Source organism: Scyliorhinus canicula, chromosome 19 (genome assembly GCF_902713615.1).
Source record: "Scyliorhinus canicula chromosome 19, sScyCan1.1, whole genome shotgun sequence".
Classification (NCBI taxonomy): domain Eukaryota; kingdom Metazoa; phylum Chordata; class Chondrichthyes; order Carcharhiniformes; family Scyliorhinidae; genus Scyliorhinus; species Scyliorhinus canicula.
Window position 1 is genome coordinate 4,087,297 of NC_052164.1, and position 19,085 is coordinate 4,106,381.

General features: G+C 47.7%; 1 protein-coding gene across 2 annotated transcripts in view; it reads left to right on the forward strand.

The window, feature by feature from the left end:
• Nucleotides 1–19,085, forward strand: part of LOC119954333 (sorting nexin-11-like) — a 129,257-nt gene that overhangs the window by 184 nt on the left and 109,988 nt on the right. For both annotated transcript variants that reach the window (XM_038779472.1, XM_038779474.1), the window contains exon 2: nucleotides 8,950–9,072. The gene's annotated coding sequence lies outside the window, so the exon portion shown is untranslated. The remainder of the gene's footprint in view (nucleotides 1–8,949; nucleotides 9,073–19,085) is intronic.

Here is a 19,085-nt window from a genome sequence, read left to right on the forward strand (position 1 = left end):
GGGGGGGGGGGGGTTGAGTGACTGCAGGTGGTTGGCTTCTATCAATTAGGATCATAACATAAGATGAATCCATCAAACCGCCGACTATTTCACCGTTATTTTAAAAACTGAACATGAGCCTATCTGCCCTTGCCCACCTCCCCTCATAGAATGTGCAGTGCACCAGGAGGCCATTCGGCCCATCGGGTCTGCACCAGCCCTTGGAAAGAGCATCTTACCTAAGCCAAGACCTCCCCAGCAACCCCGCCTTACCTTACCTATTTTGGTCACTAAGGGCAATTTATCATGGCCAATCCACCTAACCAGCACATCTTTGGACGGTGGGGGGAAACCCATGGGGAGAACGTGCAGACTCCGCACAGACGGTGACCCAAGCCGGCAATCGAACCTAGGATCCTGGAGCTGTGAAGCAACTGTGCTGCCCCCTTCATCATCTAGCAGCACCTGGATTTTAAAATACTTATGCTTCTTTTCAAATCCCTCCATGGCTTCACCCCTCGCTATCTCTGTAATCACCCAAAGCCCTTCAAGATTTCTCTTAATAATAATAATCTTCATTATTGTCACAAGTAGGCTTACATTAACACTGCAATGAAGTTACTGTGAAAATCCCAGAGTCGCCACGCTCCAGCACCTGTTCGGGTACACAGAGTGAGAATTCAGAATGTCCAAATTACCTAACGACACGTCTTTCGGGACTTGTGGCCCCTTGAGCATCACCGGTTTTAATTGCTCCACCATTCAGCTGTGTCTTCAGCTAACTGAGCCCAAGTTCTGGAACTCCCTCCCTAGAACGCTCCACCTCTGTCTCTTTAACACTTTTCCTAAAACATATGTCTTTGAATGAGCTTTTGGCTGCCTGTCCCTGTGTGTCTAGTGATCAAGTGTGTCGACTTTATGGTCTTGTGAAACATCTTGAGATATTTTAACTATGTTAAAGGTGTTATAAATGCAACCTTTGTAAGGTTTCTAATTTTAAAGGGTGCCAAGCAGTAAGTTTCAAATTAGGGATAGGCAATAAATGTTTGTGATGCCTAAATCCTTTGAAATAATAAAAGAACTAGCATGAATGATAGCAATTTATAATGTAGTTTGATGTCTTCATGATGCTATACAGACACTGCAGTACCCACTGGTCTTAGAAAGCTTAAGTATATCAGTAGACACCATGCTCCCCCGCGATATGGCTGCGGAAGATAGCCAATGAAGGCAGAACGAACAGGTCGCAACTGCCAGGCCTAGGAGCACACTGCAAGACATTTCTCTGACCTTCCTGCACACTCTTCCATCCACACTGGGTGACCAAAGATCAGCAACATGAGGATCAACCCCTTTTAATCGCAGAAGAGGGATAATGCAGCCCAAACCCCTCACACTCTTTGTGAAGGTGAAACACAGCCGATTGTATCATCTGGTCAGCTCCAGACAAATGTTATTCATTCATGGGATGTGGGTGTCACTAGCAAGGACAAGATTTGTTGTCCTTCCCGAATAGTCCTTGAAGAGCTGCCTTCTTGAACCGCTGCAGTCCATTTGACCTTTTTGAATAAATCAATGGAGGAGGCACTGGGTTGCCTTAGAGTCATCAACAAAACTGTCCCCTTTTTAGAGGGACACAATTAAAAGAAAAAAATAATCAAATAATAAAAGGCAACTTAATAATGTTGTCACTTGTCTCCCAAATGCCTTGCAATGCCCGCTGGTCATGGAAAGCCACAAGTAGATGAGCACATACACTACTTTTATAGGGAGTGGATTCATGCTTCCCTGGCAATAAAGCTGTTAATCAGATGGAGTCAATTTAAATCAGGGAGTTGGAGTATGAATTTGGGATCAATTTTTGATAAATGATAATAATAATCACTTATTGTCACAAGTAGGCTTCAGTGAAGTTACTGTGAAAAGCCCCTAGTCGTCACATTCCGGCGCCTGTTCGGGGAGGCTGGTACGGGAATTGAAGCCACGCTGCTGGCATTGTTCTGCATTGCAAGCCAGCTGTTTAGCCCACTGTGCTAAACCAACCAAAATGCAATGGTATTGGTGGACTCCTTATGGGCTTGCTCAGTATTTCACTTTAGAATTCACTTCTGAATGATTTCACTTTTAGATGGGTCTCTCATGTTCTTTATTGGTGGGAACCCCTCCCACTCCCCTCAAATGATGCTTGCTTGTTGAGATCACCAAGGCACAGAGAGTGGCGGAGACTTCAGTTTAAAAAGGAGATAAATCTAAAAATTACATCAGAGGAACCATGAAAGTTGATTGGTTTGCAAGTACAAACCTTTCCGGACTAGGCACAGAGGAGACAATTGATGAGTGACCGTGTGTTATTATATCTTACAAAGTTTAAGGATGCAGCTCGGCCATGTGGAACGTGCATCCTGCGGGACGTGGGAAGTCATGCAGGAAATTGAAGCAACAGCTGGAGTCACTGTGGGGCATCCACAAGGCTAAGGTTTACATGGAGAGTACATTTAAGAGGCAGCTTTACAGGCCGAGAGGGAATGGGTGATTGCCTGAGTGAGAAGAACAGGCATGTGGTGCAGGAATCTGCTGAGGCCAACCTCTCTCTCTAACCGCTTTTCCATTTTGGATACTTGTGAGCAAGGTGGTTCCTCACAGGACTATAGCAAGAACCAAGTTTGTGGCACCATGAGTGACTCAGCTGCAGAAGGGGGGGGGGGGGGGAGGAGGAAAAGTGAGAGTGCAGTAGTGGTGGGAATTCCATAGTTAGGGTAGCAGACAAGTGTTTTTGTGGCCGTAGACATAAATCCAAGATAGTATGTTGCCTCTCTGGTGCCAGGGCCAAGATTGTCACTGAGCAGCTCCAAGACATTATTTTGGGAAGGTTAACAGCCAGAAATCATGGTCCATATTGGGACCAATGACATCAGTAGGAAACGGGAAGGTTACGGGGAACCAAATAGTCCACACCCCGTGGCCTTCATGGGGGTATAACAGTACCAGGACCAGATGAGATGCACCCAAGGGTACTGAGGGAAGTGAGAGTAGAAATTTTAGAGGCACTGGTGATAATCTTCTTCAGACACAGGGTTGGCACTGGAGGACTGGAGAATTGTGAATGTTACACCCTTCTTCAAAAAAGGGTGCAAGGATAATGTCAGCAACTACAGACCTGTCAATTTGACTTTGGTGGTAGGGAAACATCTGGAAACTATATTTCGGACAAAATTAAAAGTCACTTAGACAAGTGCAGGATAATTAAGGAAAGACAGCATTGATTCAGCAAGGAAAAACATGTTTAACTGATTTACTGGTGCTTTTTGAGGAGGTAACAGAAGGTTGAAAAAGGCAATACTGTTGATGTGGTGTATATGGATTGTAATAAGCTATTTGATACTGGTACCACACAATAGACTTGTGAGCAAAATTCTAGCCCATGGAATAAAAGGAAAAGTCGGCACTTGGACAAGAAATTGACTGAGTGACAGGAAACAGATAGCAGTGATAAATGGGTGTTATTCAGGATTGGAGGAGAGTTTGTAGCGGTGTTCCCCTGGGATCATTGTTCGGAGCCTTGCTCTTATTGATACATAATAATGACCTGGACTGTGGTGTTCAGCACATGATTTCAAAAGTTGCAAATGATACACGGATTGGAGGCATTGTCAACCGTGATGAGGATAGCCTTGGACTTCAAAAGGACATAGATACATTGGTGGATTGGGCAGACAAGTGGCAGATGAAGTTTAGTGCAGAGAAGTGTGAGGTGATTCATTTTGGCAGGAAGAATATGGAGAGACCACATTAAATAAACGGAAAATCTCTAAAGGAGGTGTAGGAGCAGAGGAACCTTGGTGTATAGTACATAAGTAATTGAAGATGGCAGTGGATGTTGAGAGCAGTTAATTTGGCATATGGTATCTTAGGCTTTGTTAATAGGGATATTGGGTACAAGAGTAAGGAGATCAAATTGAACTTGTATAAAACAATAGTTAGGCTGCATCTGCAGACTTTGTCAAGTTCTGGGCAACATCCCTGAGGAAGAATGTGAAGGCATTGGAAAAACCAAAAGGAGATTCACAAGAACGATTCCAGGGCTAAAAAGCTGGAGCTATGAGGACAGATTGACAGGTAGGGACTGGTTTCCTTGGAGAAAAGAAGGCTGAGAGGAGACGGTTCCCACTCAAGAGAACACCAAGAGCTAGAGCGCACAGATTCAGAATAATTGGCAAAGGAGTGGAAGTGATGTGAGGAAATTAGTTTTCACCCAGTGGGTGGTTGGAGACTTGAATAAACTTCCTGAGAGAGTGGTGGAGGTAGGTTTGATCGAGGTATTCAAAATGGAATTGGATTGCTATCTGAAAATAAAGAATGTACAAGGTCGTGGGATCTGGCAGGGGAGTGGGATTAGGCAGAATCTTCAATGGGCCAAATAGCCTCCTTCTGCACTCTGTGAATCAGTAAGATCTGGTGTAATCTAATGTCAACCTCATTTGCCAACCAAAAATAGATGCCACTTTGAGCAGGAGGATGGCCCAGGATACCATTGCCACTAAATAAGAACATAAGAATTAGGAGCAGGAGTCGGCCATATGGCCCTTCGACCCTGCTCCGCCATTCAATTAGATCATGGCTGATCTTTTGTGGACTCAGCTCCACTTTCCCGCCCGAACACCATAACCCTTAATCCCTTTAAATGACTGACTCCTGCTCCTATTTCTTATAGAACATAGAACATTACAGCGCAGTATGGGCCCTTCGGCCCTCGATGTTGCGCCGACCCGTGAAACCATCTGAACCCTATCTGACCTACACTATTCCATTTTCATCCATATGTCTATCCAGTGACCACTTAAATGCCCTTAAATTTGGTGAGTCTACTACTGTTGCAGGCAGGGCGTTCCACACCCCTACTACTCTCTGAGTAAAGAAACTGCCTCTGACATCTGTCCTATATCTACCACCCCTCAATTTAAAGCTATGTCCCCTCGTGTTGGTCATCACCATCCGAGGAAAAAGACTCTCACTGTCCACCCTATCTAACCCTCTGACTATCTTATATGTCTCTATTAAGTCACCTCTCAGCCTTCTCCTCTCTAACGAAAACAACCTCAAGTCCCTGAGCCTTTCCTCGTAAGACCTTACCTCCATACCAGGCAACATCCTAGTAAATCTCCTCTGAACTCTTTCCAAAGCTTCCACATCCTTCCTATAATGTGATGACCAGAACTGCACGCAGTACTCCAGGTGCGGCCGCACCAGAGTTTTGTACAGCTGCAGCATGACCTCGTGGCTCTGAAACTTAATCCCCTTACTGATAAAGGCTAGCACACCATATGCCTTCTTAACAGCCCTATTAACCTGGGTGGCAACTTTCAGGGATTTATGTACCTGGATGCCGAGATCTCTCTGTTCATCTACACTACCAAGAATCTTGCCATTAGCCCAGTACTCTGCATTCCTGTTACTCCTTCCAAAGTGAACCACCTCACACTTTTCCGCATTAAACTCCATCTGCCACCTCTCAGCCCAGCTCTGCAGCTTATCTATGTCCCTCTATAACCTATAAAATCCTTCAGCACTATCCACAACTCCACCGACCTTCGTGTCATCTGCAAATTTACTAACCCTTCCTTCTACACCCTCTTCCAGGTCATTTATAAAAATGAAAAACAGCAGTGGCCCCAAAACAGATCCTTGCGGTACACCACTAGTAACTGAACTCCAGGATGAACATTTGCCATCAACCACCACCCTCTGTCTTCTTTCAGCTAGCCAATTACTGATCCAAACCGCTAAATCACCGCCAATCCCATACTTCCGTATTTTCTGCAATAGCCTACCGTGGGGAACCTTATCAAACGCCTTACTGAAATCCATATACACCACATCAACCGCTTTACCCTCATCCACCTGTTTGGTCACCTTCTCAAAAAACTCAATAAGGTTTGTGAGGCATGACCTACCCTTCACAAAACCGTGTTGAGTATCGCTAATCAACTTGTTCTTTTCAAGATGATTATAAACCCTATCTCTTATAACCTTTTCCAACATTTTACCCACAACCGAAGTAAGGCTCACAGGTCTATAATTATCAGGGTTGTCTCTACTCCCCTTCTTGAACAAGTGGACAACATTTGCTATCCTCCAGTCTTCCGGCACTATTCCTGTTGACAAAGACAACATAAAAATCAAGGACAAAGGCTCTGCAATCTCCTCCCTGGCTTCCCAGAGAATCCTAGGATAAATCCCATCTGGCCCAGGGGACTTATCTATTTTTACACTTTCCAAAATTGCTAACACCTCCTCCTTGTGAACCTCAATCCCATCTAGCCTGGTCGACTGTACCTGAATATTCTCCTCGACAACATTGTCTTTCTCCAGTGTAAACACTGACGAAAAATATCCATTTAACGCTTCCCCTATCTCCTCTGATTCCACACACAACTTTCCTTGATTGGCCCTAATCTTACTCTAGTCATTCTTTTGTTCCTGATATACCTATAGAAAGCCTTAGGGTTTTCCTTGATCCTATCCGCCAACGACTTTTCGTGTCCTCTCCTCGCTATTCTTAACTCTCCCTTTAGGTCCTTCCTGGCTAACTTGTAACTCTCAACTGCCCTAACTGAGCCTTCATGTCTCATCCTAACATAAGCCTTCTTCTTCCTCTTGACAAGTGCTTCAACTTCCTTAGTAAACCACGGTTCCCTTGCTCAACAACTTCCTCCCTGCCTGACAGGCACATACTTATCAAGGACACGCAGTAGCTGTTCCTTGAAAAAGCTCCACATTTCGATTGTACCCATCCCCTGCAGTTTCCTTCCCCATCCTATACATCCTAAATCTTGCCGAATAGCATCATAATTGCCTTTCCCCCAGCTATAATTCTTGCCTTGCGGTATATACCTATCCCTGCCCATCGCTAAAGTAAACATAACCGAATTGTGATCACTACAGTATCACCAAAGTGCTCACCTACATCTAAATCTAACACCTGATCGGGTTCATTACCCAGTACCAAATCCAATGTGGCATCGCCCCTTGTTGGCCTATCTACATACTGTGTCAGAAAACCCTCCTGAACACACTGCACAAAAACTGACCCGTCTATAGTACTCGAACTATAGTATTTCCAGTCAATATTTGGAAAGTTAAAGTCCCCCATAACAACTACCCTGTTACTCTCGCTCCTGTCGAGAATCATCTTTGCAATCCTTTCCTCTACATCTCTGGAACTATTCGGAGGTCTATAGACAACTCCCAATAGGGTGACCTCTCCTCTCCTGTTCCTAACCTCGGCCCATGCTACCTCAGTAAACGAGTCTTCAAACGTCCTTTCTGCCGCCGTAATACTTTCCTTGATTAACAATGCCACACCCCCCCCCTCTTTTACCATCTTCTCTGTTCTTACAGAAACATCTACATCCTGGAACCTGCAACAACCATTCCTGTCCCTGCTCTACCCATGTCTCCAAAATCGCCACAACATCGAGATCCCAGGTACCAACCCATGCTGCAAGCCCACCTTATTCCGGATGCTCCTGGCGTTGAAGTAGACACACTTCAAACCAGCATCCCTATAGCCACGTGTTCAACTCCTCTCTCTCCTTATTTCTCACTTCGCTAGCACATGGCACAGGTAACAACCCAGAGATAACAACTCTGTTTGTTCTAGCTCTCAGCTTCCACCCTAGCTCCCTGAATTTCTGTCTCAGATCCCCATTTCTCTTCCTACCTATGTCGTTGGTATCTATGTGAACCACGACTTGGGGCTGCTCCCCCTCCCCCTTAAGGATCCCAAAAACACGATCAGAGACATCACGAACCCTGGCACCTGGGAGGCAACACACCAACCGTGAGTCTCTTTCGTTCCCACAGAACCTCCTGTCTGTTTCTCTAACTATGGAGTACCCAATGACAAGTGCTCTGTTCCTCTTCTCCCTTCCCTTCTGAGCAACAGGGACAGACTCTGTGCCAGAGACCTGTGCCCCATTGCTTGCCCCTGGTAAGTCGTCCCTCCCAACAGTATCCAAAACGGTATACTTGTTATTGAGGAGAACGACCACAGGGGATCCCTGCACTGCCTGCCGGTTCCCTCTCGTTCCCCTGACGGTAACCCATCTACCTTCTTCTTTTACCTGAGGTGTGACTACCTCCCTATAACTCCTCTCAATAACCCCCTCCGCCTCCCGAATGATCCGAAGTTCATCCAGCTCCAGCTCCAGGTCCCTAACGCGGTTCTCGAGGAGCTGGAGTTGGGTGCACCCTTATTACAACTAAATCAAAAGCCTGTTTTGCAGTTAGGTCAATTGGTCAGTGGATTGAGATTGACCATTGATTCTTCAGTCAGTTAACAGAGAAAATTTGATGTGAACTGAAATCCCACAGTTGAAAGGTGGTATTTGAACCTCAACTACTCAATCCCATAGCTGATTTTTAAAAAAAAATCCTCGTGTGAAAGATTTCACCTTCTGCTGTGACATAATTCCTTCCTCTAAGCAGCTAATCCTCTTGTAAGATCACGACAGTGGCTGTTTAACCACACTGGAGTGGGGTGCATCTTAGCTGATCCCAACTTGCACAGATGCTCCACCTGAGATCAGTGAGCTCAGGAATGGATTTGCGTCACACCTGGGAGTTTCCAGCTCTCTATTCACTGAATCCACTTGCTGAGTCACTGGGTGGGCAACAACTGATTTTTAGTTGGTGTCTATCCCTTTAATGGGTGACTATCTGTAATTTATACAGTTCCGAGGATTGTGGAAATGGCCTCCCTGTGACCTGATGCCCATGAGAAAAGAGTTGTTGACTTTTCAGTAATGTCAGTATTTCTGTACCAGAAGCTATCAGGTGATGCTGATGGTTTAAAAAAACAGGCTCAAGCATGTAGATACAATATTAATGGCTGCTTGTTTTTGCAGTTTAAACAAAAACATTTGAAAATGGTAAGCTAATAGTGTCATTTTTTAAAACCTGTTTATATAGCAAATGTCAGTGCCAAGCGAGCTGACTGGGAGAAGTAGCTGAGCCCAACAACTGAAGGAGCAGATTTACAAAAGAGCTGATCCTGCAGGTTTGCAGCAGAAAGCATGCTCACAGAAAATGCAGGTTGGAAAGTTAATTTTAATGTTTCAGATCTACAGCTCCTTGCGAAGGGCTTGCTCGCTGGGAGTAGGATATTGTGGAATTAACCGTACAATATTAACCCAGGCTGCTTCGGTAATCTTGACGTATCAGCTATCTAGACTGGTCTCCTGGCACTATCAGTGTGAAATCAGTGGTTAGCACAGTTGCTTCACAGCTCCAGGGTCCCAGGTTCGATTCCCGGCTTGGGTCACTGGCTGGGCGGAGACTGCACATTCTCCCTGTGTGCGGGAGGGGTTCCTCCGTGTGCTCCGGTTTCCTCCCACAGTCCAAAGATGTGCGGGTTAGGTGGATTGGGTATGCTAAATTGCCCTTAGTGTCCAAAAAGGTTAATTGGGGTTACTGGTGTTGCCAATTTAATGAAATACTGTAATACTGTTGCTCTTTAGAGTCGGCAATATGATACTGAGGCTCTTTTTATGATATGATGTTATGTCCCAACAGCATCCCCAATAATGTGGGTGTTTCTGTTTCTCTTACTGAACCACAAGGCTTTCCTGTATATCGGTCAAATGGCCACACAGCCAGTTAGTCAGTTCAAGTTCAAAGATGGTTTATTTACACACAAGGGTTACTTCGACATGCAAGCACAATATACTACAAGTTAAACTACACCTATCAACTACAATAACCTATACTTAACTTCAGGCGACCGGCACTGTACAAGTGGATAAGGCCTTTATCTTGATCACGTGGCTGGTTTGAAGGAGTGGCTCTGTCTCTGCTGGGCTCATCCGTCAGGTAGCGATCGTTGGTCTTGAACTTGGCTGTCTGGTCGTTATGCTGCAGTCGGGCTGGCACAGGCCGGATTCAAAGGAGGCTGGCACAGGCCGGATTCAAAGGAGGCTGGCACAGGCCGGATTCAAAGGAGGCTGGCACAGGCCGGATTCAAAGGAGGCTGGCACAGGCCGGATTCAAAGGAGACTGAACACACGGCTGTGTCCCCTTTTATCCCTCAATGGTTTTGTGCTCTTTTGAGCGGTCCTTAATCTTGGACCCAATAGTTCGACAGGGCTTCGATCACTGCCTTCGATTTCGGCCAGTAAAGGGGCGGGTGCCTTGGTGGCTGGGCAGGTCCATAGCGGTCATTGACCTTGGCAACCCTTCTGAGTAAAGGGAGTGGCGCCGATCAGTCTGTGGCTGTATCGGTTTCTTGCGTGCAGTCCTATTCTATTTGAAGAATAAAGGGATTAAGGGTTATGGTGGCCGGGCAGGAAAGTGGAGCTGAGTCCACAAAAGATCAGCCATGATCTAATTGAATGGTGGAGCAGGCTCGAGGGGCCAGATGGCCTACTCCTGCTCCTAGTTCTTATGTTCTTATGTTTTTAAAAAAAAATTTAGAGAGCCCAATTATTTTTTCCAATTAAGGGGCAATTTAGCATGGCCAATCCACCTATCCTGCACATCTTTTGGGTTGTGGGGGTGAAACCCACGCAGACACGGGGAGAACGTGCAAACTCCTCACGGACAGTGACCCAGAGCCGGGATTCGAACCCGGGTCCTCAGCGCCATAGGCAGCAATGCTAACCACTGTGCCACCGTGCTGCCCTGTTCTTATGTTCTGGGGAGATGGGCCATTAGAATGCAAACGAGTGGGGGTTTCGATCAGGTTTAGCTACCTGGGTTGTAAATACACAGAAGCTCTGTATCTGTCTGAGTCCTGGGTTGGCCATAATGGCCATAATTCCAATGGTCCTTTGTAGGTGGCCAATCTCAGATGGCTACACTGGGTTAAGGGGATGGGGTGGAGGAGGTGTGTGCTTGAGTAGGGTGCTCTTTCCAAGGGCCGGTGCAGACTCAATGGGCTGAATGGCCTCCTTCTGCACTGTAAATTCTATAATTCTATGATTCTATGAAACCACTTTCTTTTGGATTTTTAACAAAAATTCGTTGTTTAAAGGGCTGATCTGTAATTGTCTGTATAATCACAAACATGGAATTCTGCCAACTCTTATCCTAACAATCTCCCAACAAACTGCAGGCTTTGAAAACTCACAAGCTTGGTGTTACTAATTACTACTTCATGATTTATGGGAAACAAACAGTGATGTGCAGTTAAGGCCAAGATCAGATGAGCATGATCGTATTGAACGGTGGTACAGACTTGAGGGACTGTCTGGCCACGTCTGCTCTTATTTGAAGGGATTTGATAGAGGTGTTCAAAATTGAGAGGGGAATGGACGGAGTAGATAAAGAGAAACTTACTGTACCTGGAAGGATCGAGAATCAGAGGACACTGATTTAAGGTGATGGGAAAAATGGGCAAAAGAAGCAATGGTGATTTAGTGACCACAGACGGGTCCGAGGCGAATGGATAAAGAGAAACAAGTTTTATTGCAAAGTAATAATATGTACGATACTCTTCATATCCCAGCTGGTTTCAAGTCTGGGACGAGAGGGGATTAATGAAATGAAGGATCTGTTTCTTGGGGAACAATTTGCGAGCTTGGAGGAGCTGGGAGAGAAATACGGGTTGGTGCAGGGGAAGGGTTTAGGTAGTTGCACATTCAAAACTTTGTAAGGAAGGTTTTCCTGATCTTCCTGATAACGGCGGCCTCCTTGCTGCTCCCTTTGGGGGGGGGGGGGGGGGGGGGGGGGGGGGGGGGGAGAAGCAGGCTGTATCGGTGATTTATGGGAGGATCGTGGAGGAAAGTAAGGTGTGGGGGGTTAAGATGAAGTGGGAGGGAGAGCTGGGGGGGTGGCGCTGGAAGAGGGACTGTGGTGTGAGCTGCTGCAGAGGGTAAATGTCTCAACCTCACGTGCGAGGTTGGGGCTGATGCAATTGAAGATTGTGTACAGGGCGCCCCTCACAAAATCAAAGATGAGCCAGCCGTTTGAGGGGATGGTGGATGTTTGTGAGTGATGTGGGAGGGGCCCTACAAACCAAGGTCATAATTTTTGGCCCTGCCCGAAGCTGGAAAGGTATTGGCAGGAGTTATTTAGCACTATCTAGCGGGGTTTTGCACATGGATGTGGAGCCTGGTCCCCTGGAAGCCATTTTTGGGATGTCGGACTGGCCGGAGTTGCAGGCGGTAACGGGGGCAGACGTTTTAGCCTTCGCCTCACTGATTTTTTAGGCGGGTCTTGTTGGGGTGGAGATCAGTCTCTCCGCCCTGTGCCTCGGAATGGTCGGGGGGACCTGCTGGGGTTTCTGACCCTGGAGAAGGTGAAGTTTCAGCTGAGGGAGGGCGAAGGAGGAGTTCGACAATCTTGGGGGTTTGTTTATTATGCACTTTGGGGAGCTGGTTGCTATTGAATGCTGGGGGGAGGGGGGGGTCTCTTTTTGTTTTTGTTCTACAAGTCTATGTTTTAGGAGTTATATTGTTGGGGTTGTTCTGTCTTTGTTTTCTTTCTTTGTATGGTGAAAATGCTGAAGTTGGCGCATAAAAATATAAAACTATATATTTATATATATATATATATTCTCCATTACCCTCTGGAAAATTGCCCAAGCTGATGATACTGTAAATGCAGCCTAGTACATTCATAAAGCCTCCTGTGGGTATTGATGGTGACATATCGCCGCGATGTAAGGTCCAGCTCGAGCACTATGGCTCATTTTGTGTTGAATAACTGACTGCCAGTTTTGCATATAATTCTTTGATGCATGGCATCGGATACCTGTCCAGCCTGGAAGCCCAATTTACTGACAGCTCATAGTCGCCACAGAATCCGGTTTAAGTATGGGATCCACTGGTGCTGCCCAATCAGCGAGCTGCACCGGCCTGATAATCCTTCTGCCGACTCAGTTCAACTTAGACTTTTGCCAACAGCGCATAAGGAACTGGGCGGACCCTATAATATTTTGGCTGTGTGTCTGGATCCACCTGTATCTTCGCATGGTCCCCTTAATTTTTCCTAATCCTGACTGGAAAACCTCGGGGTATTTCCCCAACATCCCGTAGAGGCCTCCAGTCCCCATCTGCAAAGTTTGTTGCCAATTCAAGTGGAGGCGCTGCAACCAGTCGCGGCTCAATAGATTGGGGCTGTGTCCTTTTGCTGCAATCAGTGGGAGTCTTACCGACTGTAAATCACTGGAGTTATGGTCCTCGCAATGTCGAGTGGTTCACCCGTGTATGTTGCTAACCTCGTCTCTGTGTCCTGCAGATTCAGTTGTTGTCTCCCAGTTTTAACTTTCCAATGACCGAAACTGCAGCTGCCATGTCCAGTTTCATCTGTAAAGGGTGACCGTTGACTTGTACAGTGATCCTAATGGGGGACCACTCTGGGTACCACGACCAATTTAATTGCATGCATTCCTCATTCTGTTGGTCGATGTGGAAAGTATGGGCTCTGGGCAGGCGCCTGCTTCTGTTGGAGCGGTGGGGTTGTTGGCTATGCTGGGATTTGCGTTCCCTGCGGTTTCTATGTCCGCATGTCCCACATTGCCCAGGCTCCTCTTCTACTGACTCGGGGGAGGTGCCATGTCTGGCTGCCTTGGTCCCAGACCAATGTACCGGGCCTCTACGGTATTCAGTCCAGGGTGGGGTTTCCATTCTGGGGGGGCGTTGCTCGCCGGGAGGGGACGTGTCCTACAGTGTGCACCTCTATTCCTGCACTCCCTTTTCGGCGCATTCTCTCCAGAGCGAAATCTGCAGGGCTTGTTGAGCGTCTAAAGATGGTTTAGCCAACAGCTTTCTTTTGAGTTGCCATATTATTAACGCCACAGACCAGTCGGTCCCGTAGCATTTCAGAGAGTGAACTGCCATATGCACAAAACCCGGCTAGTTTTCGCAACCGTGTTAGGAATTCTGTCACGGACTCTTCTGGGGTCCTCTCAGCCGGGTTAAAACAGTATTTCTGCACAATGTCGCATGGCCTGGGGTTATAATGCTGTTCTACCAAGGTCACCAGCTCTTCAAAAGACTTGATGCCCGGGGCTGGGGGATACGTCAGGCTCCCCCCTCCGAGCTTCCTACCAGCATCAGTACAAGGTGTTGGCCTTGGATTGGTAGTATCAGAGGGTCTTGTCCAAGGGATGCAGGATGATGACAACTCGCTGTGAGATGAACTGTGATGCTCCTCATCGCTTGACCGAATCTGACTTTAGGATCACCTTCCACTGTCCATCTGGGGGTTCCCTGCATGTGTGCTGGCTAATCCATCTCACGGGCCCATATATCCTTTGGGGGCAGTTATGGAGATGATGAGCGGCGATGGGTCACTCACTGGGTAAGCTGTCATACAAGGCATCCTCATACTTCTGGTCCCGTTCCCTGCCACCTCTCTCTGAGGGTGTTCCCTGGTGGGACATTTAAGTGTATTTGGAGGCCCTACCCCACGCCATCCTCCTAACACCCCACCCTGCAAAACCCCCCACCCTCCCACATCCCCACCCAGCACACCCCCTCCAACCAGCCACTGCCCATCCCTAATGCCCTTCAGGCAGAGGATTAAAGCTGGTCGCAATGTTGGTGATAAAGTGTTTCAAGTTGCCTATATACTTTGTTGCGCCCTGACCCTTAACTATCACCTATGTGCTGCACCCATGACCGAGAGTGAGGATAATGGGTAATTACTAAGGGGGTGGTTTCTCTTCTTCCTGCACTGGGTGCCAGTCCACCTGGTGACTCTGGCAGCACTGACTGTCTCTGCCACCTCATTCCAGGCCCTGTTTAGGATGGCGAGCTTGAATATCCTGCCCGCCCTGGGGAAGAGAGTCTCCCTCCTCTCCTCCACCGTGTCCAGCATTCAATCGAGCTCTGACTCTCTGAATCTCGGCACTAGTGTTCGTGGAGCCATCTGCTGAGCTGGAATGAGAGTGTGTGGGGAATGGTGAGCTTATCAGCAGCTCTGGCTTGCCAGGCTCTCGAGCGCCAATTCCGTCCCCAGTGAGTCAGACCCCAGCAGGAATGGGAATTGCTTGAGATTCACCTGGGCAGAGTGCTGGCCCATATGCATGTCCTGACTCGCTTCCCAAATAGCGATCCCAACAGGAACGCGAACCGCATGCAATTCAGTCCCAGTGGCAACACACTGTCTCCCAGATGGAGAATCCTGCCCCTAATGCAAACCAGTGAAAGATTAAATGGCAGGACAATATTCACTTTCTTCTCCCCCCAGTCTGGATATTTTCAATCTGTTCTCCACACTCTTACTGAACTATTTGCTCGCTCTGTCTCTGTAGCACTGTGGAGAGGCCACTATGTATCTTGTTACCACACCCTGGGCTAGTGCGCGGTCAATTCCAGAGTCGCAACACAAGTGAATTAATCAATAATTCTTAGAAAAATACCCAAATTCTTTTGCACTTGGCTGCCCAATAATTAGTCACCAGGTTTGTAAATGTAAACACAATTACTTTTTATTTATAACAAGAACTGTAATGAAATATGCAGAAAATACTGGTTAACTGTTATCTAATTTCCAATTCCCCACTTGAAGTGCCCCCACCCTCTATACACACACACACAAGACAGGCAAACACAGAGGGGAAGAAAGAGGTAAAAAGTCTTAAGTGAACAGAAAAGAGTCTTTGTTTCAGGTGGTGGTTTTTAGCACCTTGCTCCTCTTCAAACCTTGCTTTCAATTCGAGGCTTTCACCATAGATTCATTCAGGTCTCTCTAGTTCCAGAAATGCAGCACTCACAGCCTTTCTGGAGAGAGAAAGAGGATCCTGGTCATTGTTTGCCGTCTGTATTGGTTTTCCTGTAGATTAATTCATTCAGGTTCTCTGCAGCTTCAGGAATACAGAATTCACATCCTTTCTGGAGAGGGAGAGAAAGCAGGTCCTTGTGTTTCTGTCTCTAGGACTCAACTGCCCCCTCAGGTCTCTGAGAACCATCCCACTGGGATAGGATCCAATCAACATCTGTTACTGGGCAGAGTACGACCATTTGCCCAATTCATTGGCCCGTCAATCAAACTGAGTCTCACCCCACCTCTGCTGAAAAGTCTGAAGCTCCTGTTCAGATTAGCAGAGGGTCCTCTCCTGTAACTTCGGAATTCCTCACTCTCTGGGCTGCTTGACGTAAAGATCCAGTCCATTAACCATCCATGGATCAAAAATGATAACGGCAAAATAAAAGAAAAGGGAAATAAGGGAATGAACAGGAAGGACACTTACAATCTGACATTTCTATTGTTGCTATTAACTGTGAGTAAAATGGTCATGTGATCAGCACAGAATCTAGTCTGGAACCCTCAGTGCAGTAATGGGGACATGCCACGCTGTCCGAGTGGCCACCTTATGGATCAGAAAACAAACTGAGGCCTCCTCCACCTTCTCAAACTGACATAAAAGATCCCAAGGCGCTATTTTTAAGAAGTGCAGGTGAGTTCTCCCTGGAGCACTGACCAATATTTGTCAGTCAACTAAATTAATTGAGAAACAGGCTATCTGGTCACTCTCGCATTGCTGTTCATGAGGACTTGCTGCATGCAAATTGACTACTGACTTTTGTGCATTGCGGCAGTAACTGCACCTTGAAAATACTGAATTGACCAAAGAGCTTTGGCATGTCCTGAAAAACATTATTTCAATGTGAGTTTTTCTTTATGTCGCTCTTTGCATCACCATGCAATGCTCACCAGGTCGTAGTCCCTGTGCAGAGACAGTGAGGGGAGTGAGAGTGGGAGACAGTGAGGGGAGTGGGAGACAGTGAGGGGAGTGAGAGGGGGAGACAGTGAGGGGAGTGAGAGGGGGAGACAGTGAGGGGAGTGAGAGTGGGAGACAGTGAGGGGAGTGGGAGACAGTGAGGGGTGTAAGAGTGGGAGACTGTGAGGGGAGTGAGAGGGGGAGATAGTGAGGGGAGTGAGAGGGGGAGACAGTGAGGGGAGTGGGAGACAGTGAGGGGTGTGAGAGTGGGAGACTGTGAGGGGAGTGAGAGGGGGAGATAGTGAGGGGAGTCAGAGTGGGAGACAGTGAGGGGAGTGAGAGGGGGAGACAGTGAGGGGAGTGGGAGACAGTGAGGGGAGTGAGGGGGAGACAGTGAGGGGTGAGAGGGGGAGACAGTGAGGGGAGTGGGAAACAGTGAGGGGAGTGAGGGGGGAGATAGTGAGGGGAGTGAGAGGGGGAGACAGTGAGGGGAGTGGGAGACAGTGAGGGGTGTGGGTGTGGGAGACTGTGAGGGGAGTGAGAGGGGGAGATAGGGAGGGGAGTGAGAGTGGGAGACAGTGAGGGGAGTGAGAGGGGGAGACAGTGAGGGGAGTGGGAGACAGTGAGGGGAGTGAGTGGGAGACAGTGAGGGGAGTGAGAGTGGGAGACTGTGAGGGGTGTGAGAGTGGGAGACTGTGAGGGGAGTGGGAGACAGTGAGGGGAGTGGGAGACAGTGAGGGGAGTGAGAGTGGGAGACAGTGAGGGGAGTGAGAGTGGGAGACAGTGAAGGGAGTGAGAGTGGGAGACAGTGAGGGGAGTGAGAGTGGGAGACAGTGAAGGGAGTGAGAGTGGGAGACAGTGAGGGGAGTGAGAGTGGGAGACAGTGAGGGGAGTGGGAGACAGTGAGGGGTGTGAGAGTGGGAGACTGAGGGGTGTGAGAGTGGGAGACTGTGAGGGGTGTGAGAGTGGGAGACTGTGAGGGGAGTGGGAGACAGTGAGGGGAGTGAGACTGGGAGACAGTGAGGGGAGTGGGAGACAGTGAGGGGAGTGAGACTGGGAGACAGTGAGGGGAGTGGGAGACAGTGAGGGGAGTGGGAGACAGTGAGGGGAGAGGGAGACAGTGAGGGGAGTGAGAGTGGGAGACAGTGAGGGGAGTGAGAGTGGGAGACAGTGAGGGGAGTGGGAGACAGTGAGGGGAGTGGAAGACAGTGAGGGGAGTGAGAGTGGGAGACTGAGGGGTGTGAGAGTGGGAGACTGTGAGGGGAGTGAGACTGGGAGACAGTGTGGGGTGCGATACAGCACGCTAAATTTGCATTCTCTTATTCTTATTGTGCAGGGAATTGTGACAAATTTGTTTGCACTCTCCTCCCAATTATTCCAAACTTCGTCACCGCCCTGTGCTCCACCTGCATTGGTTGCCACCAGCAGCTCCACCGGAAGGTTTACGGGCGTGGGCTTGCATTTGCTTTTTTGCTGATTTGTGATGTTTTCCCAGTCTCTCCTGATGTTGCTGGCTCTAGTTTGATTATGATTTTCTGGGTATCATCAATCTTCTGGTACGTTGACCAAGTGATCTTTCTGTGTCAACCTGGACGATGTTGACAGGCTGTGGAAGATTCCCCAACTGAGTGAGAACCTGTCCTCAGCTAGAGATACATCTCGACTTTGTGTGATCATGTAAAATGTGTGATGCAGAATCAACTCTGTTCTGCATCATCCTGCAGTTTTAGTTTCAAATTAAAAACCAGGAGAGATATAAAATGGGCTGTGAACAAAACGAAGAGCAACTTGCATTATTGTGTCTTTAATGTAAAACATCCCAAGATGCTTCACGTTATCAAACAAAATCTGACACTGGGCCACATACGGAGATACTGGGACAGGTGATCAAATGGTCGGTGAAAGAAGTAGGTTTTAATGACCATTGCAAAGGGGGAGAGGCGGAGATGTTTGGGCCACAAATTCTGGAACTTAGAGCCCAGATATCTGAAGGCACAGCCGTCAATGGAAAGTTGAAGGAAATCAAGGATGCTCAAAAGGCTAGACTTGGAGGAATGCAGAGATGCTGGAGGATTGTGACGCTGAGGAGGATAGAGAGATGCAGATAAGTGAGGCTATGATGGGATTTGGAAAGATGTGAATTTTAAAATGGAAGCATTGCCAGGCAGGGAGCCAAGACGACTAAAATTGGGTGTATTCAGTTTTGATGGTAGCACAGTGGGTTGGCACTGTTACTTCACCGTTCCAGGGTCCCGGATTCGATTTGTTCTTTGGGTGATTGTCTGTGCGGAGTCTGCGCGTTCTCCCCGTGTCTGCGTGGGTTCCTACGGGTGCTCCGGTTTCCTCCCACAAGTCTCGAAAGATGTGTTTTTTAAGTGAATTGAACATTCTGAATACTCCCTCTGTGTACCCAAACAGGCACCGGAATATGGCGACGAGG